This window comes from Cygnus atratus, chromosome 6 (assembly GCF_013377495.2).
Source record: "Cygnus atratus isolate AKBS03 ecotype Queensland, Australia chromosome 6, CAtr_DNAZoo_HiC_assembly, whole genome shotgun sequence".
NCBI lineage: Eukaryota > Metazoa > Chordata > Aves > Anseriformes > Anatidae > Cygnus > Cygnus atratus.
In genome coordinates, this window is record NC_066367.1 from 18,493,237 (window position 1) to 18,519,446 (window position 26,210).

The following is a 26,210-nucleotide window of genomic DNA, read 5'->3' on the forward strand; positions in this document are numbered from 1 at the left end:
ATGGGATGCTAGCCTAACAATCGCAATTTTAAGATGGGGAAATTGGTTTTTTTTTTTGAGCAGAAATAAATTATCCTGCCGGTATCTTTTCATGAGGTAACATTATGGCACATTGGGCCTGGTGTTCACAGCTTATGATACCTGGGTTTAAAGGATCAGAGTGAGAGAATACTTGGAGAAAGAAGAGCAGGCATTAAATCTAAGTTCTAGATGGTCCAAGCAGGTTGAAGCAGTTCAGCAGTAGACATCCCAGCAACCTCCAAAGAGGCTTATTGTCCATCTACCTTCCCTGGTGCAACACCGTCTCCTGCAAGAGGCCCGGAGGAATTATCCTCTGTGACAGTGAAGGTTCCCTTTTATTCCTCTTTTGTCGAGGTATCTAGAGAGACTGGGCTTACGGTTGCTGAACAGAAAAGGAAAATAATACCTGTTTTTCTGTTATCTGCAGCTGACGGGAGCAGGAAAGGAGAGCTCTTTTGCTTGCTGCTGCCTTGGGCACGGAGAGGAGGCTGCTGCTGGTGGGGAAGGCAAGAGCAGGCACTGCTGCTCCCTGCTCCGTGGATTCCCAGGGAGGCCTGCAGGCGAGGCCGATCTGTGCTTGGCCTCCATGTGCTGCTGACCTGATCCCGGGCACTAAAAAGCTCACGCAACAGGGAGAAAATGAGCCACCCTGCAGGAGCGGGGATTTGAGGGGAGCTTGGTTCACCATGCTCCTGGCCACACTGCCCAGGGCGCCCGCTGGCCCCTGCCCAGCTCTGCGAATGCAGCTGCTTTTGCAGTGCCACAGGGGGAAACCTCGCCTGATCGGGCACTGCCCGTTGTGACCCTGAACACGTCAATCGCATCACTCATCTTGCAGGTTCATGCTGCCACGGGGTAATTTATGTGGGCCCTGAAAGATAGATGGAGACATCACTTATTGATCACAGGGAATCGCTGCCAGTCAGGCTTTCTGTTGGCTCCCATCTCTGTGATGTGTTTTAAAAAATATCGTGTGATTCAAAATTATACCTGTAAAACCTACAAGTAGAAAATTACTGTGTGCATTTATCTTTAATAACAACTTTGTGCATATTTATAGTACTAGTTTAGTTGAATGTGTTATACTAGTTTATTTCCCAGTCTGTTTTAAATTATATTATTCATTAGTAGTCATGAAGTGGTATGACATTTTGTATGCTGCTTGTTTGTAACAAAGGTTCTTAATACCTTTTCATAATGAAAGGGGATAAATGCTCACATAGAATATGTGAAATTGTGCTTGTACGAGCAAGGAGCCTTGTCTTAGGGTATTAAATTAACATTTGGTGCTGCTCTGTTTTGTATGCTTTTGTAGCAACTGTTTCAGCTAGAAATCACTATAATACACCTGTATTCTGGTTCCTCAATTCATACAGCATTTAGATCCTGCCAATACTGTGTCTTATAAATATAAATATGCAATTTAATTTAATTTTAAGCATGCAACACATTGTTTTCCTTCTAATTAAAGTATGATATTGCAATACGGTAGCTACCTAGGGCAAACAGGACACATCACATTGCCAAACTGAAGGGAATGCAGGTGCAGGCTGAAGGCTGGCAGGAGGCAGGGGCCAGCCCTTGGAGCCCACGTTGTGGTGGCTCTGGTGTCTGCGGGCTGGCCCCAGCTCTGCTAGAGCAGGGACCCAGTGCCTGTGGGTGCCCACACCCTGCTGTCTCCTCGTCCTTCCATTCCTGTGCGAGGCAGCCGGAGCGCGACCGCTGCTCGTTTTCCCGCTGCCTGGCCGTGCGCTGAAGTTGGCTGACGTGCAGCAAAACTCAGAGAGTTCTGCAAAGGAGAGGATGACTGGCGGCAGCTCAGGGGGCTCCTATCGCGTGCTCCCAGAGTCAAACAAAACAACACAAGTCGGCCTTCTGCATAATGACTCAAAAAACTGTTAATGGCCATCTTCAGTAATGTAGCAACAGCCAAACCCTTGAAAAGAGGAAGTTTTCATTGAGAAAGCATTTCATTTTAAACGTTGAAATTTGGTATAGTGTAAAGGATGAAATAAGTTTTGAAAGGAAGCTGATGATTAAGAAGAAATGCAGTGGGCATTTAATAAATGGAGGAACCGCAAGATAATTAACTGGCATGCATAAAGATTCATGCTTTATACCAAAATTTTAATTTTGCACATAAATGTGCCTGATGTAGGCAGCATTTAATCACCTAGCTGACAGGAGTAACTACTTTCATTTAACCTTGACTGAAGATCATGAATTCTAACAGGTTTAATTGGATACATCATTTAACAGAATGAACAGAGCAAATTTTTCTCAATTCATAGGTTCTGATTGACATGCACCAGCAATAAGGCGTTGCACAATTAAAGCTGATCTGTATTCCTGGCCTGGGCAGCAATTGCCATAGTGATGTGACACTGTTTGATCACTGTGGCACTGAAACTATACTGAATTTCCCCTTGTTTTGAAAAGGGCAATGCTTTAAAAAAAGAGAGAGAGAGAAAGAGATTTTTGGCACTTTCTTTTTTTTTCTTTTTTTTTTTTTTTAACATTAATCACATTTATATGCACAAACTGTAAGGGAAGGAACTTGTCTTGTTATCAGTAACTCAGGGAAAAGAAGGAAAAATGGTATCTCCTTTTTTCCATTTAGCACATTATTTACGGAAAGTCAAAAATGTGGCTAGGCAAATGGGTTGTAGCACATTAAGGGCCTGATTGTTCTGGGTTTCGATCCGAGCAGGGAGTGGTGCTGCGCAGTGCCCAAGCCTCGCTGCGGCTTGGCCCCCATATCCTTGCCCAAATCCACTGCACACCACAGACGCTTTGCCAGATGAGAAGGGGGGCTGAGGCGGGGTGCTCATATTGCAAATGAGGTAGAAAAAGATGAAAGGCAAGAAGTGGTAGCCAACGGTGAGCTGCACACCTTTCCTGGCACGCAGTGTTTCCTATGATAAAACCTTGAAATACTCGCGGAGGAGCTGGCAGCTTTGTTCCCCAGGCGCAGCTCCTGTCCAGCCACACTCCTCTGCCTCTGCCAGCTTCCATGGGTCGTGTTTTTGCCCTGTGTGAACTGGAAATGTTCTTCCACTGCTTAACCACAAATATATGGGTTTTTATGTCTCTCTTGTCCACTTCTATTTCATTTCAGATACCTCCTCCTTATTTCATTCTTTTGCAAGAAGAAAAGTTGCCAAGCATTGAACCGAGGGCAGGGCAGTGTGCAGTGTGTTTCAGCCCGGCTCAGTAAAAAATCATTCCTGGTTGCTGAAGGACCTGCTCAAACAGCTCCAAGCAAGTTCTGCCACCTGTTTGAGATCCGCAGCACCACGCTTAGCACAGCAGGTAGCTTTCCTTCTTTTTTCTCTCTCCATCCCCTCAGGTTCAGTGCCAGGCCCTTGATCTGACTTGCAGACCTATTGCTACCCATTTGTCAGCTGTCATTTGTGTGTGGGCAACGTATGTGGGCAGCAAGCGACGAGCTCTGTGGGAGCACACAGCTGTGGGAGACAGATCTCAGGGAAAGCTGGGATCCTGCTTAGCCCGAGGACCTGAACTTTAAAACCAGGACCACTGGATGTATGTAAAAAGCTTTTGGGTCATTTTAGAGAACTTTTAAATTCAGTTATTTATAATACCTTTCTCTGTCTGAGGTCTTTCCAGTGTGATTCATTGTATGAAGCAGAGGAATTTGCCAGTGTAATTTATCACACTAACATTTTTAATAGTTTCAGGTAAATGCCTGGGCCACATCCACAGCCTCTGCAGCCACGTTGTGTGCCTCGGCACCACAGCTGCCACTTACCTCACGCATGGCAAGCTCCTGCTCGGAGTCAGCACCCACCCTGTGCAGGGCCAGGGTTCGGCCGCGCTGCCGGGTGTGTTTCTGACACACACAGGGACTGCCGGTGCGCACCTTGCACTGAGGCGACTAAAGGCAGGAGACAATGTGCCTGCACTGCTCCCTCGGGAGCGCCCACAGGCAGGGAGGGTGCTCAACCCTCCTGCTGGGCCATTCTGCAAAGGACATCTGTGGGCCCCCTTTAGAAAAATTTGTTCTGTAATTTACTCTGTTCTTCCAAACCACTCCAGTAAAATACCTGTCCATCTGCCCCATCACCCAGCTCCTTCTTGTGTCCTGTGGTACACACGCGTGCTGCCTCGCACTGTTCCTCCTCGCATTGAGAGGAGGCCGAGGCTGAGGTCGGTGGAGGGACACAGGCACCCACGTGCTGAGCCGAGGGGCCTCTCAGGACGACGCCTGTCCCTGTCTGTTTTGTTGGCTGCTCGCCCTGCCCAAGCTCCCAATGGCACATCGGCCACACACCTCACTACGCGGGGTCTTTGCAGTACCCTTCTGGTGTTGGGTTTGTCAGCTCCCAGCCCGTTCCTCTTCTGCGCTTAGAAACACTTGGGTCCTTTCCTGCAACTCTCCCGAGCTGCATTGCTCTTGCCCTGTCCTCGTGCTCAGCCATGCGTGCTGAATTACCTTCCGCTCCACCCCCTGGGGATAGCTCAGGCTTTGACCCGGTGGGACAGCATGTGCGCTTAAACGCTGCGATGGGCCGGGCACTGAGCTGCTTGCTCCCAGGCCTGAGGTGGCTGGGGATTTCAGGCTCTGTTTTCAGAAGGGCTTTCTGCGCTTGGAAGCGTGGTCTATTGAAAGTCAGCAAAGGACATTGACTTGTGCATTTTCAAGTATTTTATCTATCAATCAATCATCTTTGACATTCCTATTCCCTTTAGTTTCCAAACAGAGATCTTTGAAATTTTTTATCACCTACAGAATGTATACAGCTGTCATAAGAAATGTCCTATATTTTGGTACATTTCAAAGTCCTGTGGGAGAAGGTGGCATTCCTGTTGTACTGATATAAGATCACGTTTGAGGCTTCATTTTTAATGCTGTTGTGAACAAGTGGGGAGCATTAAAAACCAGCTATATTTTCCCCAAGCTTTTCCCAAATCCGCCTTTCAAGTGTGACCTAGACAAAGGCTCAAAGAGCAGTAGATGTTTACACCTTTCTTGCACTGTATAATTTAACTTTCAGAAATATAAAATGGGACAGCAGAAATATTTTTACGTGTTCTCACAATGTCCAAGTTGTTTCTTACTGTTTTTATTTGAAGGAACTAGACACAATCCTGGCTGCCTTAACCACTTCCTTTGAGAGGAGAGAGCTACAGCTGAGAAAAGCCGCTGCCAGGAAGAAGTGAATAGAACTAACAAGGCTATTGAGCTGGCCAACAGATTAGTGAAAGGTCTGAGGTGAGGTCCTACAGGGCAGGCTAATGAAGCAGTCCACAGAAAGCACTTCTTTGTTATACACTACTGATCTGGCAATAACAGAGGCACTTAGCAAAGAACCTGATGAGCTGAAAAAATTATGTCATTATCATTCATTTTTTTCATAATAGAAACATGTTTTTGACCTTTGCATTTTCTTACATTTTGCCTCATTGTGGTATATATTAACTGTAAGATTACCTGGTAACTAACCTATCCAGGAACATTAAGAGAAGAGAAATAGTCAATCGTAGATATTGACAATGAAGACAATTTATTAAAATGCAATGACTATATTTGCAACAATTAAACGATGCTAATGATACTGCCCTGCGTTGGGATACATAGAATATAATACAATTTGCACTACTTAGTTAAGCAATATGATAATTCTCTAATTATCTCTCTGAGATTTGCAATGGGTATTTCAGGAGAGAATAAATAATGGCAAAGCCATGAATTATCAAAAATCCATATCGTCTGTTGATCCAAGCTGGCTCAAGGGAATCCATACTCACTGATGGATTTTTCATTTATCATTCATCTACTGATGAGGCTGCTTCTTACACATATACATACACACACACTTTTTTTTTTTTTTTAATACTTTATTTTGTTGTAACATTCATTTAGGAAATCTCTTGTGGTGCCTCTCTGCCTTTATAAGTGTTGTGCTTTGCTACCCAGTACATTCAAACTGAGTTTGATAACCAAACACATAGTAACCAGCAAAACTAGAATATCCACTTGTTATTAAGCAAAATTATATGGCTGAGCCTGGCTAGTAGAACTTAAAATATAAAACAGTGCTTAGAGTTATTTCCTGAATCAATAGAAAGGATTTATTGACTAAAGGGGAGGGAGGGCACTGCAGAAGGCCCATTGTTTCTGTTTAAAGAAGCAAGATGAATGCATTTAAAATGTTAACATCCTGGCTGAAAGTGTAATGTATTTCAGTGATTAATAATGCCTGTAAAATTAAACCATGTACCTAATACAGAATAATAAAATAAATAACATAGCAGACCTCTTTAAAGTGTGACAATAAATGATTGTTCTGAGGCGTCTGATAATAATATTTTCTTCCACCTAACATATCATATTGTTTGGTTCTACCATGTCCCTCCTGCTGTGGCTGACAAGTGCTGGAATAGCATACATATAGAGATGAAAGGAAAAGTGTCTGTACGTTGGGGGGGAGGCATAATGAAAAATAATCTAAAGGAGGAAACAGAGATGAAAGAAGGAAAGTTGAGCCATTCGCTAGATGAAGACAGTAAAATGAATTTTAATGGAAAGCCCTTCAGCTGGCACCTCCCAGAGCAGCAGCTCCATGAAGAAGGTGGCCAGCTCGACAGATTGGTGACGGGAAATTGAATTCATTCCTGTTGTTAGCTGTACCAGACTCGGTCAAAGGCAGTAACAACCATATGACAGCTATTTGGTGACCTGTAGGAAAAAAATCAGTTTTATTCCAGTCAGTGGTAAACAATGGGTTGCTCTTTACCATTAGCAAACAGTTAGTACTGACTGCTGCACTGTCAGTAGTGGTGGTTTCTTTGCCATATTTTTTTCTGATAAGACTTTCTCTTATTTCCCTAGTTGTATGGTTGTCATTGCTATGAGGAAAATTGCTCAAGATGTAGGAAAATAAAATTCTTCACGGCATTTCTTTTAGTAAGTAAATACATTAAAAAAAAGTCTTTATAAATACACCCTTACCATGACGATATTAACAAATATATAAATGTATGTGCTTTCCTCTGATTCTTAGGGAAAGTGTTGCCCAAGCAGCAGGGAGCTGACTGGATAGTCTCTAGCCAAGAAAAACCTTGCACCAAGTGTCATGTCAAATCTCTTACCAATTTTATGGCATAAAAGATTCTGCCCAAAAGTAGAAACTATTTTTTGCCTGCCTTCCCTCCGAGCCCTGGCACGCAAGGACTATTTTGGGGTGGCTGCCTGAGTAGTTGTTACTCTGTACCAAGGAATTCTTTGCTTCTGACAGGTGCCAATTACGCTGTGGACATCTGCCCTGGAGGCATTGAAGCAAGCTGACAACTCATTTTATATCAATCAAACAACAACCATTTTCAATAATTTCCCATCCAGCTGGGACTGAATTTGCACAAGTGATCTATGTATTAGAGACATTACCAATCCGCAGAGACATTCAGAACCATGATTATGTTCTGTTTTTCCCACAGAAACTCTTGCATCTGCACAAGAAAGCAACAACTTTTCCTACTATGCAAGAGGCTGCTGACAACTCAATTTTGGTCACTTACTGCCAAATTCAACTTGCAACAGGCAACTCTTGTCAGAATAGAAGATATTTTTTATGTCTGGGCTTGCCATGCATAAATTCTGAAGTGCTGATTAGTCTTTAGCCACAGTGGTGGACAGTTTTTTATTAGCAGTAAGTGAATGCTTCTTTAATATTGTTTTCTGGGCAGAAAATATGAGACAGACTTCTCACCAGAGCAGTATTAGGAGCAAGAGAAAAAGCAGTGCAGAAAGGTGTTCCAGATCGTACTTTAGTTCTTGTGAAAGTTCACTTTCAAAGTGGTATTGGCATGAGCCGAAATCTGGGGGTGCTTCACTTGAAAAGCAGGAAGGTAAGCGAGGGCTTGCACGTAATGCCTTCTTCACAGCTCTGTATTTTTTAACATACACAGTTAATCAGAAAAAATCTAGCAGCTGTTCCACTCCCTTTTTGACCTGTTAAACCACCGTGTTGCTTATATGAACTTCCTTCAAATACTTTATTTAACAGAACAGTGTATTTGGAGGCAAAGAATTGGTACAATGTTCTTCTGGAAAGGCCCAAAATGTGCCCCTTGCTATTGTTTGAAGTACATTTGCTAGCTGACTGGAGCTAGGGGTGACAACTAACCCACAGACCTCAGGAATATGGTTAGCAAGCCAGAACAGTAGGCAGGCTCACCTTCTTCTTGTATTCTGTTGAGAGCTATGCCCTGCTGTTTGCATAAGGGGACCGGCTTTTATTATTCTATTCTCTCCCCACTACTGTGCACCAGGGCAGCACAAAGCAAGATTTAGTGCTTGGATATAGTATTTGCTTGCTAGCAATTGTTATAGCTAAGGCTGCACTGAGCCTTCCATCTTAACCTGCTGTTCGCCCATGCTCATAATATTCTTTAAAAAATTTCCCTTTCATCTGAAATTTCTCATGCTTGTTATCAGCTGAAATATGATTTTTTTATTTTTTTATTTTTTGTAAGCCTGAATAAAATTCATTCATTCATATTTGAATTATGCAAGGAAGGGGGTGTGGGGAGAAAGGTCTCTTTTTTTGCACATTCATAATTCACAAAAAAGCTGCATATTACAAGCTGAAACTTTCCAGGTGGCTAGTTTTGACTGAAGGATAGTCTTCATGCTAATTACAAAGAGAGAATGACTGAAAGAGAAATGAAAGAGAAAAATTAAAAATGACACGTATTGTGATTAACTCATTTGTTTTGTAGGTGTGTCGTACAAAAGTTTCATTGTGAGCCACTTAGACCATATTTAAAGTAACAATTTCATTTAAGTTGCTATGAACTACTATAATTACATAATATCAATGTTTTGTACTGCAATTTTACTAAGAATCTCCACACAGAAGCTGCATAAGCTTTTACTTATGCAAATGTGAAGCTCACAGTGAAATCAGTGCAGAGTCTTATGAATCATTAACTTTGACCAGAAAGCTAGTCTAGGGAAGTGGGGAATTGGCATGTAGTAGCATTTACTGCCTCCATGCCCTGGGTCTCTGAATGCTGGGCTGCTACATAAAGTAACTCGAAGCTTTCGGAGTTTGGATTCCAAGCAGGAATCCTCGTCTGTTTTTCCCTGAGTTCTGAGCAAAGTGAGAAAAATAATGTTTTCCACTGATGCTGCTTATTACTACAAAAACGAGTGAATACTGAGACATACCAGCTACTGTCACTAGGAATTTAAAACTCACCCTTTGTTATTTCAGGTCCCCATTCCAGTGACAGAAGTTCCCGAACCATCACTGTGCAATGGATGCTACAACAGTTGCTAAATAGAACAGTGAAGGCAGTGCCTGGCAATACCAAGACCACACAAAAAGCCATTGGTCTTACATACAGTCATCACTGGCATATATTGGTCAAGCCATAGCTCCAAGGGATCAAACAGATGAAAGTTAAACCTGGTTCAGATTTGAAAGTTATCTGTTATTTCAGTCAAAATGGGAAAGAGCCAGTTGGCAGCGACAGGTAGTAGTGAGAGTAAAAACATCTGCTAAGCTATTGAGAAAACATGGCAACTATTTTTCCAGAGCTCCTAATGTCACACAATTTTCCTAATGCCCCAGGAACTGTTGCAGCTCTACTAAAACCTTTTCCTACCAAAAGCTCACTGAAGGATAATGCATGGATACATGACACTGGCGTTGTATCACTTGTTTTTCTCCAGCCCTATACTGATATGATTTTTATAGGTGCATGTTATACAGCGGGTATTTCTTGCTAGAGGCCTTGCTTTGGTAGACAACTTGAAAGAAATCATTGGTCTTGTACTTGACCCAGCACTTGCAAGTTACTTGTTCTCAGTATTTTTTTATAGTCTTTGCTGTTTACCCAGCAGCTATTTGATTATGCTCTGCCAGTATTCAAACTATCTTCCTCTGAAAGCTCTCCTACGCCTGTATGATAGTTGTCTTAACTCCTGAAGACTGCAGTGCCCCAGATATGTTGAATCCAGCTGGATTTTCTCTTCGCTGACCTTTTCTTATCTTATTTACACCCTTGCACGCACTATAGTTCAATGATTGCAATTTGAGCACTCCTTTCTCTCTAGCTGAATAGTCCTCCCCAACACACCACCACCCCGATGTGTAATCACCCAGGAGACATAATCATTCACTCAGAATAAAAATAATTCTCCTACCGTTTGCTCCTTGCCTCCTTTCTGCCCTTTTCTCTGATTTATTACACTATATTCTTTATGGAAACATTTTGACATCCATCCCCTCTGTTCAAGTCTTGTACCCACCCTTTGAGGGAGTGCTTTGAACAGAGAAAGGCCAGGATGAGTGGGTATCTCATATACTCACTCACCCTTTCATTCCCGTGTCATTTCCCCCACCTCCTCATTATATCCCTGAGCCCTTCCCCTCCTTCCAATTCAGCCGTACCTACTGCCCCTCCTACAGCGACCAGCGTCCTCCCTTCCCTCCCTGCCCCTCTAGGAAATGACAGAAAATATTTCCCACAGCCTGTGCTGCCTGGGACTGTGTCTGAGTACACGTGGGTCCTGAGTGCCAGCCAGGGACAGTACCGGCCCTGTCTGAGCTTTCCACACTCTGTAAGCCCAAGAAGGCTGCCACAGGACAGCACCGACCTGCAGCGTAGGCTGGAAAGGAGTTGCTGTTAATGCAGTGGAGCTGAAGGAATTCAGCTCCCATCTCTGTCACTGCTTAGTTAGACTGCAAGAAATATTTAGTGAGTGAGAGCACTGAAATGATTGCTCTTTAAACATAGTTGAAATTACTGTGAAATTCCTTAATTAAAAAGTTCAAGCTGAGAGGCAAAATGCTTTCCAATTCAGGCATCGCAGGGCCCCTCACTACTGTACTTTCCTCCTGGTCTTCATCACCACTGTCATTTTCTCATGTTACTTGGTATGTCGCCTGTTGGTTTGCTTGTTACAAGGAGCGTCCGCCCCGACTGCCACCCCTACCCTGCACTGACAAGCAGAAAGCTCTTTATGCCGAGCATTGATCTAGTGGCATGCCCCAGCCCAGAGTGGAAGAGGATCTTTAATTTCTCACTCCCCCGGGGGCATTTGATTCAAGAAGGATTTTCATAGTGTGCTGAGACTCAGAAAGTGGCTGCTATTCACTAAGTGCTGGTTGCAGTTCTGAATCTGAATGCGTGCTGAGGCTCCACTCTGCCTGTGGCAATAAGCTGTGCCCTGGACAATAAATTCTGCACATTTTTACCAGTGGGCTGAGCTGAAGGCAGGGAGTGCACTCGCATGGACTGCCAGGCTCTTGGTCCTGCACTTGGGGCTGTATGTCACCACATCGTTTGCTGATTCTCCACAGAAAGTGTCCGAATCTAAGTTCTCTAAGTGGCACTTTTAGACCTAAAGAATTTCAATCAGTTTTATTGTTACTCAGGAAGCATTACGTCAGTTCAGAAACATTCAGACCAAGGATGTTTCATGAGCACCTGTGCTGCTCACAACCGTCACAGGCTGCAGGCACAATGGGGGTGCGAGCCACAGAGCCCAGGCCTCGCCCAGGCCTGGCAAACCACTGCGCACTCACGCGCCTCACGCTACTCAGAGGAACACGCAACCCAGCCTCATTTATGCTATTACAAATCCAGAGAAACTTTTCTACAACCCAGGCGATCACTCTGGGTTCACAGCATAGCTAGAACGTAAATATATCTGTGTCCCCAGAGGCCATTTGTCAGCAGACATGATAACACTTGTAAGCAAATCTTTCCATTTTGAATATTTTTAATCTGGTTGTTATCAGTGGATAGATACAGCTGACCTGTGGAAACAAGCACATTAATACACCCATGACGGGTATCCAAGACTTGTGCAGAACATCCCCAGGCTCTGGAGGACACCAGAACACCAGTTCACGTTCAGTTTTAGAGCTCACGAATGACCTTTATAATTACAACCAATTTCAGCACAATCCCACGCCTGAAGTTATCAAATTTTAAGGTACTGAAGCAGTGCAAAACAAGTTCCTTCTCCAGGCTCTAGGCCCTCTGCAGGCCAGGTGAGATGGACACACCTGCTGCTGCCATAGGGCATTGCCTTCAGAGAAGCAGGTGGGGGCTGTGAGCTGCTGGGTATTGTTAAACAAATGAAATGGCCCAGTAAAGGCAGGTGCCATTTCCAAGGTACCATTTCATGCTACCATTATGGATGTTCGATGTGTACTTATTAGGGTTGAGTAGGCAGTAGTTATTTAGCTTTTCTATTTTAAACCTTCCTGTGATGTACAAAACAGTTCACAATTTTCTCTTTTTTTTTTCTAGTAATCGAAGATCCAATTACTAAAATCTATGCTTACCATGAAGTTTTAGGAAAACAGAGTGTTTGAAAAAGAGATATATATTTCCTTTACTGATGTGGTTTGATTTATGGATTTGTAAACTCACCGCTTCAGCCTGAACTTGTAAAGCAGCGACATCACTTTAGAATTAAGTTGACGGTGCTTGAGGATGAATTACTGATACTCTTTTTGGCTGCTGACAGTAATTTCCTTTGGGATAGTCTTCTGGCTGAAAAGCTATAAACAACAAGACTCACAGCAGCAGAAATAGAAATGAAGATAAACAAAGGATTAAATCAGCTACAATAATAATAATTTTAATGCTGAATTTGGCTCCTTCTGGTCTAAAACAAATACATTTATTTTTTAAAATTGTGTTTATTTTATAACCTGTATTTTTCAAATAGCTTGTCCATGGGAAAACTGCATGTGTCTACTCACCAAGAACCATAGCTTTTCCACCACAAGAAAAAATAAATGAGACTTTTTAAAAATCACCATAAAACCAGCAACAACAGAAAGATAAATGCAGCAATGTTCAGGTGAGCAGTATGGACAACAGGCAGTCTTTGCTGGCATGGGGTGGCCGCAACTGATGGCAGTCACACCTGACCGCTGAATGTCCACTTCTCCACATGAAAGACGGGGACATTAAAAGTTAATAAAAGCTTTTTCCAACTTCAGAACTGCTTTGCAGGGGGTATGATATTCCTTTCTGCTATGGTGATGCACATGATTATGTATCTTGTGCAAGCAGTTACTGAACATGCAAACTGGGAAATGGATGTTAAAAGTCATTGCATTATTAACTAAGGCATCATATCTAATTTAATTAAGAGATAAATATACCCTTAATAGTAAGCGAATGTTGTCAGGTGACATCAGCTGCACTTGCATATCTTTTGCATCTTCAGAGCGCTTCATAAACATTGTCACTTATGCTCAATATGTCTCTGAAATAGAAAAACAAGGCTTCGTTCAGCTAGGAGATGAAGCAGAGTTCAAAGGACTCGACCAAAGAATATAGCAAGTCAGAGTACTCAAAATGTATGCTATCAATAAAATCATTACATCTCTCTCAAGGCTTGTGTTTTTGCAGTCAGGTTGCAGGAATTCAATGGGCACCGAGCTGAAAATTATGACCCAGCTGGATGACTCTTCCAGCTTCAGGCTTGCCCTGCAGTCTGCATAAAGTACGTGGAAATATTCTTGGGGCTTCAGGTAGTTATCAGGCCTGAACTGCCCTTACGACTGGAAATAAGATGTTTCCTAAGAAATGAGTTAATGATGATCCAGGTATTAATGACATGTATTTGCCTTGTCATGACATTACCATCACAGTCTTTAGACAACCTCAGACTTACAAAAAAAATAGTGCTTGTGTTGCCGTTATAATATTCCTTACTTTAATAGATCTAAAGATTGCAAAGAAAGTATGTCAGGGAGAAAATTGCAGAATATGTAGAAAAAGGAAGCTAACATTTTGTTAAAACCACTTTGGGGAGAATAAAAGACTTCAAGGGTTTTGAAAAATGCACACACCTTCATTAGGGCAACGTGGAGCTTTTACTGAACTCCACAATAGCAGCATTCTTTGAATGTGAAGATGTAGGAATGCACAAAATCCCAGGCAAGGAATTTCCCCTTACTTTAGCAATCCATGCATTTTTTTCCATATTTTTTCCTATAACTGCACTTTGTGCAGGCATTTACATCGGTGAAGTAAAGGCTGGTAGCAATCCTGCTGCTCACTTTGAACTGACCAACTGCACAAGAGACAGAGACACAGGAAATCACCCCTTGATTTCTGAAGAGTTAAATTGCAGCTGCAAACCCAGTCAAGTTCCACTTGGAGTAGGCTCTGGTGTCTAATGCATTTCTGCTGCTGGTTATTCTTTCTTAACTTTCTGTTTCTCCAGGAAAGGCATAATTGCATTCTAGCAGTTAATGAAAAAAGGGGACAATCCCAAAATGCTTAGTCACTTTTATATTGTGATTTTTACTAATGCCATGTAGGAGTGACAGAATCCTTCAGTTAACATAATTCAACAGAGAAGGGGGAGGAGAAGGTGGAGAAAGACTATATAAAACAGATTTATATTGCTTTTACAACTGAATTGTTTTCAGTATAATGTCACGTTCTTAGTGTGGGGGATTCTGCATGTGTCATGAGTCTACAGATGTTCTTGCACACTACGTGCAGCTGCACTATTTGTCATGGGCAAATTTAATAGCAAGATGCTTGTTACATGTTCCCTCTATTCTTAGTCCACAAAAACCGCTGAGGGGAAAAATGCTGCCTGCTAGTTTGCTTGCTTCCCCTCTTTACACACTTTGAAAATATTTAAGAAACAAATTTTGGAAACACCACCTCTCACACTAAATTCTGTGACACCTGCAATTACAGCTCCGTTGCCTTTGCTAGAATAATTTTTTGGGCTGTGTTGTTTCTAATGCTTCTAATGCTACTACGATCATTTTAAGTTCATGAATTGGAATGGGGGAGATGAAGGGAAGAGGTAATTTTCCTAATGGAGGGAGGGGGTTCTTCAAGAGCCCTTCAAAAGGGAGAATGCTTTCTACCAAGTCCTGAGTATCCTCTGTTCTCACTGACTGCAGGGGAAACTCAGGTGCCCTCCATACTGGCTTACTGCAGAGCCAAATGCTGCCAGGACTTCTGCAGAGGAAAACTCAGAGGAGCTCTGCTGCTCTCCTGATTTTCAAATCATCTCGCTATTTTCCTTGGAAGTGTCCTCCTTATTATTACGCTCATTCTGAGGGGACCATACCTTTAGGGTCCAGCTTTTTGCAGAATTATCCAGGAAGAAGAGCAAGATTTTGCAAAATTAAAAGAAAAAAAAAAGTTAAATTCTTCTCTCAGAAAGCCTATAATATGCTGAAGCATATGCTTGCTGTCTGGTTAGTGGCAAGAGAGGTAAATGTAGAACAGGCAGCGTAAGCGGAAATTTGAGCTTCAGAGAAGGGAAACTGAAAGCTGAAACAGAAGCGCATCCAACTGAAATGGCTCAGGCTAAAACTTGAGAAGAGGGTACAGCTGAGAGGGTACAGCAGACCAAGTTAAAATTGTTACACTCTCAGTAAGTATGTGAACAAAAGTAGATACCATAAATGAAAATCACGGATTTAATTATGGTGTCTCCCACAGTACAAGACACTGACATTCGGCACTAGAGCCGTGGAGGCTGGAGCAGGCAGCATGCCAGGAGAGGCCAAGGGAGCTGCGATTCCTCAGCCTTGAAAAGGCCAAGGGGGTGGCGGGGATTTATTGCTGCCTAAAAATACTTCATGAGAGGCTATAGAGAAGATAGAGACAGATTTTTCTCAGAGGTTTACAAGGGCAGGTACTTAAAAAACATAGGAGCAAAGATGGGTCAACAAGGTTTAAAATTTTTTTGTCATGGAAAACTATATTTCTTTGAATAAATTCTGAATTTGTGTACTATTGTATTGGAGATATATTAAAACATCCTGAATTTAGCACATGGAAACACCACAGATATGTAAGCTATATCATCATGTATCAAGTTGATAGAAAAGTTCTTTTTCTTACCAAAAAGCTGTTCGGATAACTTTGGAGATATAAAACAGTCGCGTCTCTGTTATTAAAGGTGTGCATCTGTGAACACTGACTATCAAAGAAAATGGAATATTCCAGTGAGTCTCTTCAGAAGAATGCCAGAAAATAGCATTGAAATATGCAATATAAATGTGAAGATATTAGTTTCCAGTCTTCACATGATTGCTTAGCTAAAAAGTTAACCAGATGTGATTATGACATTTCTCCTTCTGTTTCTAATCAATCTATAATCATATATGTGGGAATCTAGTTGTGTTTGTGCACATACCCAATTCCAGAAATTGTGAACTACTTCATTGTGTAAAACCTGCCTGAACGAGTGTGTGTGTGTGTGTGGGGGTGTGTGATGCATCATAGATTGAAGCATATGATTTTAATTATCCTATACCCTTATAAGTTACACTATGGTCTCCTACACATACAGGAATTTTTAACTTAGCTCCACAAGCTACAGCTCTCATTTTAATAATCACAGTATTTCTGTTGATTGTGCAAATTATGTAGACAACAGAAATCAAACACTTTTTGTAAGCTTGCCTCCTTATGGCAATGAAGCAATACAGGTCAGTCAGATCTATACAGCTCTCCATGATGCAGCAGATAGCAAGCAGTGTGAACACTCCCAAGGTCTGCTGCTCAGCTGGGAATCTGCAGTCAGAGGAGGGTTTGCAAATCCCTGCTGAACTCTGCAATTCATAGACTAACCAAAGGGACTTTATAGCCAAGTAAATGTGACTTTGCCACTATTAGTAAATAGCAAGGGGGGTTGTATTGACATGATGGTGCAAGGCCTCAGCAATTCCCTGGGTTTGTCTTGGCCTAAGTAGGTTTTAACTTCTTTTAGCTACGTCTAGTTGTGAGGTACTCTCAACTAATTTAACTTTAGTTTGTAGTAGAAACAAGTGGATTTTCATTGTGGACTGAACTGCATATGGCTCTGGAGTAAGTCACAGGGAAGAGTGCAGACACAGAGGACACATCACAGTGATTTAATTACAGTAAGCTGCTAGTGTTAAGAAAACATATAAAATCAAATCCAAGCAGACACCAGACTGAGGAGAAAGCATCCCCCTGCCCCCTGAATATCACACTCCTCCTGGTGATGACTCACCACAATACTCCCCCATTCCTTCTGAGAAATACCAAAGTGTCAATCTTCCGACCCAAAGGCACCCTGGAGGAGTAAGCACAACACAAGCGAACAGGGAAATTCTGTCTAATACCTTTAACTCTATTTTTAATGAGGCCTTCCTGTATTAATTTGGTAATTTTGACTCTTAGACTATTTAAAACATTTATTAGACTAACAATACATTCTTAGGTCCATACATGCAGTGTGTTCCCTTTTGTCAATAAGAAGTCTTTGACTGTAGTATCACCTCTTAACACCTCCAGTATTTCAGGTCTTGGAAGCCAAAATAAAAACAGTAAAGAGGCTGAGGGTGAAGGACCCGACCACCTGCCTAACACCCCCAGGCACCGTTCATGTTGGTCTGTCTGAAAGAGAAAAGGTCACTTCCACAGCCCAGTACAGCACGGACCCTGCACAAACTCCCATTTACGACTGTGTGTGCATACACGTGTACGTGCAGCCATGCGGTCCTCAGGACAGTCCTTTCCCTAATGACTTTCAGGCCTCACGTCAGAGAGGGAGGGGACATGTGCCTCGCTGCCTCATCTTCACAGGTAGAGGGAATGTGGACGGTTTTGTCTGTGTACTTCTGCTGGGTCTCCTTGCTGTAGCTTGGGCTGTTTATGATGCTGACCGTCTCTGCCCAGCCTCTGGAAACCTTCTCAGGCAGTGGATGTTGGTCTGAAATGCTTCTTGCAAACTGAGCTTACTCTGAGCCATTCCAGGTTGCATTCTCATTAAGGACACAAAAGCAGGTCTTCACAGAAGCCATTCCTGCTGGGGGCACCTCTGCAGGGACAGCCGTTTTTCTTACTCTCCATCCACACCTCAAACACTGGGAAACGCATCTACTTTCAAAGTAGCTCTTCATGTCCCAAGTGCTGCCGCTGCACATACATATTCCTGCTAGAGCAAGCTGAATGGGAAAAGTATTGTATAATGATGTCTGATTTAGCTTAAAGTGTCATCTTTCCCTTCATTGCATTTTGTCTATAAGAAGTGTGCTGAGTCTTGTGCAGCTGTGTTCTTGCTCTTATTCGGCACAGACCTCTTCTGAGTTTTGCACCCATACCAAAAGTTGCCTTCTTCCCTTTGAAAAAAAGTGATAAATGGATACAGAGCAGAGGAACCCAAAGCCTGCAGGGATGTGAGTCAGGACTAGGAGAAAAATTCTAACCTAATAAAAAAAGCTGATCTGGCTTCCAGTGCATGTGCTGTGAGCTAGGAGATGAAATCCCAAATGGAGAAGAGAAAGGGAGGACAAAAATTCAGATTCAAGTGCTGACCCTACTTGTTTTCAGAGCACAAAGTATCTATTGTACCGAACCATAAATCAGACGAACACTGAATTCCTGCCCAGTCTCCTTGAAGTCACCTGGAAGTCACCTACAAGGACCTCACGGGAGGACATGTACAAGGGCTGGCTCCAGGAAGGTGCTGAGCCCCTTCTGCTTCTGCCTAGGCTGGGATGCTCAGCGTGCTCACCGCCATACCCAGCTGGGCCCTGTCCTTGTTTGATATATTTCTGACTGAGCTGTGTAAACAAAATCCCATCCTGACTCTGAAAAACACACCACATTTATTATCTAGAAATTAACTGGGGTTAAACCAATTTCCATTGTCAGACATGCCAACCTTTAGAACAGATCTAGCGTTAAATCATGGATGTCTATAGGGAGTTCCCTTGGATCATTTGATCAAATTATGCTCTTTAAAGTATGCTTCAAAATGTCATCCCGGTGTGGGAGGAAAAGAAAGAAAATAAGGCAATGAAATGAATGGAAATTTGGAGAAATGAAATGTTGTCTCATGTATTTTGACAACGTAGACATCAGTAGGTTTGCCAGACAGATCAGCTTCAGATTTCAGATGCAGCTTAAGCAAAGTATGACTTGCGCAAAATAATCCAGCCTGAAGCACAAACTACTTGCTAGCCGTTTTCATGACTTTGTCCTCTTAGATCATCTTCTGAGTTTATTTACAGTCCATGCTTCTCCCATGGCTGAGATCCTTCCCCAGTCCTTGAGTAGAAAGCTGGGATCTGACAACATGGACATCAAAGTTCTGGTCATCAAAGTGCTTTAAGTAACAAGGTGGGCTAGGCAGCACCAGAAAAGGGGGAAAAGATAAGAAGATGAAAAGAGAGACATAAAATGATCTGGTATAGAGATCAAGAGGTAATAGCATTGAAATGGCTGAGGAGCTAGGACAGAGAAGTCTCACTGAACCTATTGGTTAATCATTACCTTGCTCTGCAAACATCACATTGTAGTTGCTTTTCCTTCACTGACATCTACTGCTCCACCCCATTACTTTCATCAACAATACACCAGGCATAACTGGGCGTAAGTGGGGGATCTACAGCATCTTTGGCACCTGCACTGAGTTAGGAAGGCAAGAAGTTCTCATTGTTTTTTGGATCTCAAGCTGAGTTTGCTGGATTGTGTTTGGGGGATTTGCTGGTGTTGTGCTTTTAATTTGAGAATGCAAAAAATTTTACTGTGAAGCATAAGAAACTTTTTACAGATTCCTTTGAAAGAGGCTTATACTTTAATACTGACTGTCTAGCCTCACACATCAAACAGAAACTCAATTTTGCATTATTCTGATGAGATACCACAGCACCAAGTAATAGGGACTGGTTTACTGAATTCACGTTGAAGTATCTAAACATCCTTCCTCTCGTCTGGTCTTCCTAAATCTCTTTCTAACCCCAGTACCTAAATATCCTTAGTCTGGTCATGTTCCACACCTTGACCATATGGCCCTCTACCAGAGAGCAGAATAATTCCAGGCAATTAAGGCACTTGCCTGTATCCATTTTATCTACAGATCTTTGGAGGTGCAAACAAAACATGCTGGATGGGGAAGACTCGCTAATGCTGATAGTGCTTTAGATCACTTGATAATCTTTTTCCTGTGTGTTAGTTATTATGGAATGGAAATCAAATGCATGGATGTTAGGGCTAGGAACAGATGGTACTTCTGTTCTGCAAGGAAGAAATAGGGGCAAAAGGGCAGCAGACCTCCCCCCTTCCCTGTCTTACCGGGATTCATTGTGTTGCCCTCCTGTTACAGTTGGCTGTGACTCTTTCTTGTTATAAAGAGATGTCAGAAGTTAGGGAGAGACAGATGATGACCTTAAATCCTTCACTGCATTTTACCAGGATTCCTAAAAAATAAAATAAAAAAATAAAAGCCAGCTAAGGCAGTTGGAAAATGTCAGTGAAGCATTACACAAAGAACTTGATACATTTGTTGACCTTTCTTTTTCCTCCACCCTTCTCCTGTAAGATGGATTTAGTAGTAGTGGGTGCTTTAGTGCTATGAGTGCTTTCTTAAAAATAATTTAGATGCTATTGTCTGTCTGCCACTTGGAAAACATAGCTGTTTCAATGAGCCCCTGCTGAATCTGAAAAAAGAGGGCTTATTGAAATGCCTCCAAAAATGCACCAAAATTTCATTCTATTCCTTGTCGTCTGAAATGCATCTTGTTCTTGCCTTTACAGTCTTTTGTTTTATTTTTTTAATTGTACTTTTGTATTCAGGGTCTTTTCATTCTTATCCCCTATTTTACGAATGGCGTGTGTGGTATTAAGAGCTGAAGGCAGAGATGAGAAGAGAAGTGTTTTGAACTGACTAATTTGCAGGCAAGAAATAAAGCTCTTGTACGGTGGTCCCAGGGGTATCTTCGCCATGAACACCATTTGAAATGACATGTAATCTCGTACATTTCAAAGGCAAAACATTTCCTATTCTAAAGTATCTTCATGAGCCAGGGTTGGTTTACCTGTTTCCAGAGAATAATAAACCACCAGAGACAAGGAAACTCCTTCCCTCCCCTCTCAAAATTCCTGTTCCTTTTCAAAGGGGCAATTGCAGTCAATAGTTTATTTCTGTCCTATCTTTTGCTGCTCTGATGGCTTATAACTCAGTGGCCGCTACTAATACAAAGCTGAATGCACTTCTGAATTAAATACCAACTAACAGTACATAGCACATCCCTCTACAACACCATAAATAATGGTGTAGAGCTCCCCCTTTCCCCCTTTTATTATTAGTTTTTTTTACAACAGTAGAAAATTTACAGCTGGGTCTTACAATCTTCTAAGATTTTAAGCATTTCACCATATATCTCTGACCTGGCAATTTCTTAATGTAAACCGTTCTTCTAGAGAAATTTGGGTTCAGCTGACCTTGGAATATTGTATTAATACTCTTTCTCAACACAATTTACTGTTTACAGCCTTGTTGACATACTAAAAGGCTTGCACACAAAAGTCCACATTTAATTTGTGAAGGCAGATATTTCAGAAAAGTCTTACATTTAGAATTTCTCCCTGTTTTGGTGGAGGCTCAGTTGGTCTTGCAAACCAAGGTACTTAATCACCATCTGATATGGAAACTGATTCGTGTACTATGAGAAATGTTTCTATATGTCTATCATTTAAGCTTATGATAACCGTAGCCTGTACTCCACGGTTTTAAAAGCTTTAAAAATGTTCTGAACAGGGAATTTGGTTACAAATAAAATCTAAAGCTTTTGCAAAAATAAACACTGATAAGTATTACAAGTCTTTCAAGTCTTTTCCGTTAATTTCATGGCTGTTCTGTCCTGAAGCCTTTAGATAAGTGAAAAGGAATGGATGCTTTATGAACTTTCTAAATGTACATTGACTACTAACTCAACAGTTACCTGATTTTGTAACTCCGCATGGAGAGAATTTAACAAATGGCATGCCTTTGGTCACCTAGGCATGACTATAATAAAGATCCTGCAACTTAAAAAGAAAAAATCAAGATCTTTAGTTATACAGATTTTTGAAATCCACATGCTTATGTTCAAACGTGCTGGCTCTCCGTATTAATTCTTCAATTGCAGACAAGGAATAAATTTTGTGGCTCGGACAGAAGTACTGAAGGCTCCTGGAAAGGACAAGCAGAAGCGCTGGAGTTGTAACACACAGAAAAAAGAAATTTCTAAAAGAATGAAAAGCAAAAAGTTCTCCCCTGAACCTGATAATGATGTGAGACGGCCGACCTGCCGGTATGACTTGTGCTGTCAGTTTGCATTACTAGCCTCAGCCCTTTGAAGGACAGGTTTTTACACTGTGAGTGACCCTAACCTGTGTTGTACTTGGATCTCTACCAAATTTAAGTCATGATAAAATATTATGCCCCGTAGATGGGTCTTACACCTTAACTGTTGTTCTCCCTGAGGCTCTGTCAACTGTAATTCTTAACTTACGGGATCTTTGTCCAAACATTAACTTCGAACAAATTGTGCGGAGAGGTGTAAGGCAGCATTCACAGAAACTTTACAGAAGGTAGTGCTGTTCCCCAGTACTGTTTCTCCTGGTGTGGTCCCCTTATGGATTCTGAACCACGGGACTAGACCCTATCACTAACAACCACAAGGAAACACAGCATTTTCCATTAGAGAAATCTCTACCAAATGACCTAGTAGTATGACCGGTCTTTATTTTAACTACCACAGGCAGAGAAATAAAAGAGGTGGCTCCATTAGCAAGTGCTGAGCGCTGTCACATGTTAATGCACAAACAGTGTTACAGCTGGAGCACATACTAACTATCTGATGAAAGTTACAGTGCTTGACTCAGACAGCTGCCTGGGTGAATGCCGGCTGCTCTCTGAAATAAGAGGTAACTGTCTGCTCTTCTCCATTTTACTAGTGCAAGTCATCCACCTTGCATAAGGATACCTGAGCAACAACCCCACTACCTAAACAGGCTGAGAACTTGCTAACCCTCCTCATAGCAAACTAACTCCTGGAGTCAGCATCAGGACTTTGTCTACCCCCTTGTATTGCCAGCGTGCAGTGTTACCTTAGAGACTCACTAAATTCATTTATTCTTTATTTTTTTCTTTAATCAGCCGTCCATGTACACCATATCCACTTTTGCATGCATGGAAATATTTATATAGGCAATGGGTAGGGATCCATTAGCACGAATCAATTGCTCCGCTTCTGGGTTGCTTTTCAGACAATATTCAGACAGTATTTTGCTAACACAGAATACCTAGCTAGAAAGCAATACAATATCCTAGCTCAGCTGGTTAATTGAAACTATATTTTTAAAGGCTGTTTTTTCACTTTAGTGACTCATGTGATGTGTGCCATTTAAACGCTGTGTGTAGAACACATGCTTGTTTGAACACTTCATTATTTGGCTCAAAGTAGTACAGTGTATTGTTCTGTTTAGTGGACAAGTTTGAATTTACCACTGACTCAGGAGAACTTCACAATGTATCTTTGGGTCAAGGACAGGAAGCAGCAGCAGAAATAGCTATGGAAAAAGCATCAAAAGAGGGCCACTGGGTTATACTTCAAGTAAGTCAAAGCTCTTCATTACATCAGTGCTGCATTGCAGTGTTACAAACTGAAGCTTTTCAAAATAACATGTGCCTAGATGAAAGAGTACTAAATAGTGATTTAGAACTTCCTTTGTCTTCTCCACAAGGGAAGCACGTAACTTCATAGCGAGGTCTGTATATGCAAGTATCACTGAATATCACATAAAATATGAATTGCAACTATCTTGTGTGCAGGGAGTCAACTAACGTATTTTCCCAAGCACATGGTATTTGATTTACTAATTTATTATCCATTAAAAAAAATTCCTTAGTAAATAAATATGTAGCAAAAAGAATTGTTACGCTGTATAATCAGATGAATAGATACAAACAGGGAAGATTGCTGTCATTATGCAGTATATTGTGCTAAACAGATGCACATGATTTTTTTCAAATATTGTGCAATATCAAACCGCTTCCTTATGTCTGGGTTTTTCTTGTATCAATAAAATGTTTCATATTTCAAATCAATAGCTCACTGGGAAGCCTATTTTTTCCTCCCTTCTCCCCCTCCTCCCTCCCCATCCCTGAATATTCATTTTGCAGCAAAGTGGCTTGACACATTAGAGAAATTACTGAAGAAACCCAGCGAAGGAAGTCACCGGGGTGATCGCAGTTGAGTGTAGGGAACCTGCCCCTTCTCCTAAAGAATGCCTCACTCCAGAGGGGATTTTGGAAACCTCTTATTACAATAACTGATAAGCAACTACCTGAAACGCTCCCTGATCTTTGTGCTGCATTGGGTAATTTTGACCAGGCAAGTAAAACATCACAGAAAAAAAACCCTATAAAAATGTGATTATTAAACTTCTTGATGTAAAGCCATTTGAAATGGTGAAGTCACCAGCAGCCTTTTCAGGACACGCAATAATAAAGCGGAGTGCATTTCATTTCTTAAGGATTTGTTCACATATCCTAGGATGAAATAACTACATATCAACCACAAAGCAAATAAAGGCATAAAATAAAAATTAGTTCTTTTCGTTCTAAAGCATCAAATACAGCTCCTGGTTGAACATGTGCCTCTGTGCATGGGATACAAAGTATGTGCAGTCATTACAGATAATTACTGTAGCACAGAATAAGATTTTATTTTGGTTTAGTCTAGCTTAGTTTGATTTTTCTTGAAATGCGAGACCGTGCCTTTTTGCGCCTCTGGAACCTGCTCCGTATTGTGTGTACGTAGTCCCCCGGAATGAGACCTTTAGCTGAGGTGAACCGGGGAGGTTCACTGCGCCAGTTCACGGTGCTAAGGATTTGGTCCAAAATGTTTGGATCATCACGTAAGAGGAAGGACTGCTTCAGCTGCGAGGCTAGCACATTCTCCTCTGTCCTTTATAATCTTTGTTTTGTAAGGTTTTTAATAAAAATAGTTTTTGTTACTGAGTCCTAAAAGACACATAAAGCCGCAGGGGTATGTAAATGGCAGTGAGCAGCCAGGTTACACAGATGCGGTGAAAGAAAGCACGTATCTCCTCAGCGCACATACCTGCACTGCCGGCAGCATCACCCTGAATTTCCACAAACTCACCAACTAGCAAGAGAAAAACTGCTTTTCGCTCGTCACTTAAACACTACGTTCTGAAAACCTTTGCAACAATTACTAAGGCTTTTCTTCTTTTCCTCTTGTTCAGAGTAAATTCTTCGAGCAATAAAAAAAAAAAAAAAAAAAAAAGGGAAAACAAACTGCACGGAGGGCAGAACGCGGCGGGAAGCGCCGCGAGCGCACAAAGAAACCCCTGGGCTGCAAACACGGACACGATATTTTTGTTCCCAACTTCCTCCGGCTCCAGCCGGGACGCGGCTGCCGGCGCTGCCCGCCTGGGGCCGCCCCGAGCCGGGCGGGGCCGGGCCCCCGCTGCCCGCGGCGGTGCAGCCTCCGCCGGCGGGCGCCGCCACGGGCCGGGCTGGGCCTCCCGGGGGGTCCCTCCGAGGCTTCTGCCCGGCCGCGGTCGCCTCCTCGCCCCCCCGCGCTGCGGTGCGAGCCCGCGGTACCTGCCGGGCGCCCGGGGCCGCCGCCCGTCCCGTCCCGTTCCGTCCCCGCTCGGAGGAGGGAGCGGGGCGGCACCGCCGCCCCAGGCCGCCCGCGGAGGGGCCGGGGCCCGGTACGCGGCCGGAGCGGCGGCGGCTCCGCGTTCCCGGAGCCAGAGCGCCCCCTGCCGGCCCCGCGGGCTGAGGCGGGCGCCGCCCGGCCTGGGCACCGGGGGACAGCGGCCGGGCCTGCCCGTCTGGGGACCGCCGCTGCCCTGCGGGGGGCTCGGGGCGTGCAGGTGTCAAGGCCCGGCCCGTGTGTGGAGGCGCTAAGGGCGGCTGCGGCCCTCCTCAAGCGTCTCCGTCCCTTCCCGTGCTGATACTCAGCGCAGCACACGCGAGGTTGGCCCCGCTGGGGCGAACCCCTGGCTCGGTTTCACCTAGCTCAGTGTCACTGCCCATCCAAAAGGCACGAGCAGGGACCAGCTCCGCAGATCTGTCATGTCTCAGGAGCTGGAGGCGACCCGTCGGTCTGCAACAACCTGCATCCACACATTAAGCCCCGGTTTTGTGGCTCGGGAAAGTAGAGAGGGACATCAGCCAACATACTTTCTTATTCATTTGAACGGCCTCGAGTACACCACTCTTTTTGAGAAATTATGTCTTAAATGGATTTAGCTATTTAATAAATCAGCCCTCGGTCCCCTGCAGCGGTGACCTCTGATCTCTTCTCAAAGCACTGAGGTTTCGTGTTAACGCCATGCCAGCAAGGTTGCGGCCAAGCTGCAGTACTTACAAAGTG

The 26,210-nt window shown here is 43.0% G+C and overlaps 2 long non-coding RNA genes across 5 annotated transcripts; one reads left to right on the top strand and one right to left on the bottom strand.

The window, feature by feature from the left end:
- The first annotated feature begins 515 nt into the window (after nucleotides 1-515).
- On the top strand, nucleotides 516-5,256 carry LOC118258796 (uncharacterized). The gene is made up of 3 exons (XR_004781890.2): nucleotides 516-876; nucleotides 3,140-3,333; nucleotides 5,119-5,256. It is a non-coding gene; the product is annotated as an uncharacterized LOC118258796 (long non-coding RNA).
- Nucleotides 5,165-25,551, bottom strand: LOC118258789 (uncharacterized). Of its 4 annotated transcripts, XR_004781886.2 has the most exons (8): nucleotides 24,927-25,272; nucleotides 21,759-21,843; nucleotides 20,110-20,234; nucleotides 17,042-19,103; nucleotides 15,904-15,982; nucleotides 13,182-13,285; nucleotides 12,439-12,569; nucleotides 5,165-6,724 (listed from the first exon to the last, which is right to left on the bottom strand). It is a non-coding gene; the product is annotated as an uncharacterized LOC118258789 (long non-coding RNA). The 4 variants fall into 4 exon arrangements; XR_007708514.1 differs by lacking the exons at nucleotides 21,759-21,843; nucleotides 24,927-25,272 and adding an exon at nucleotides 25,433-25,551 and having other exon boundaries at nucleotides 5,167-6,724; XR_004781885.2 differs by lacking the exon at nucleotides 21,759-21,843 and having other exon boundaries at nucleotides 5,167-6,724.
- Nucleotides 25,552-26,210: the final 659 nt, after the last annotated feature.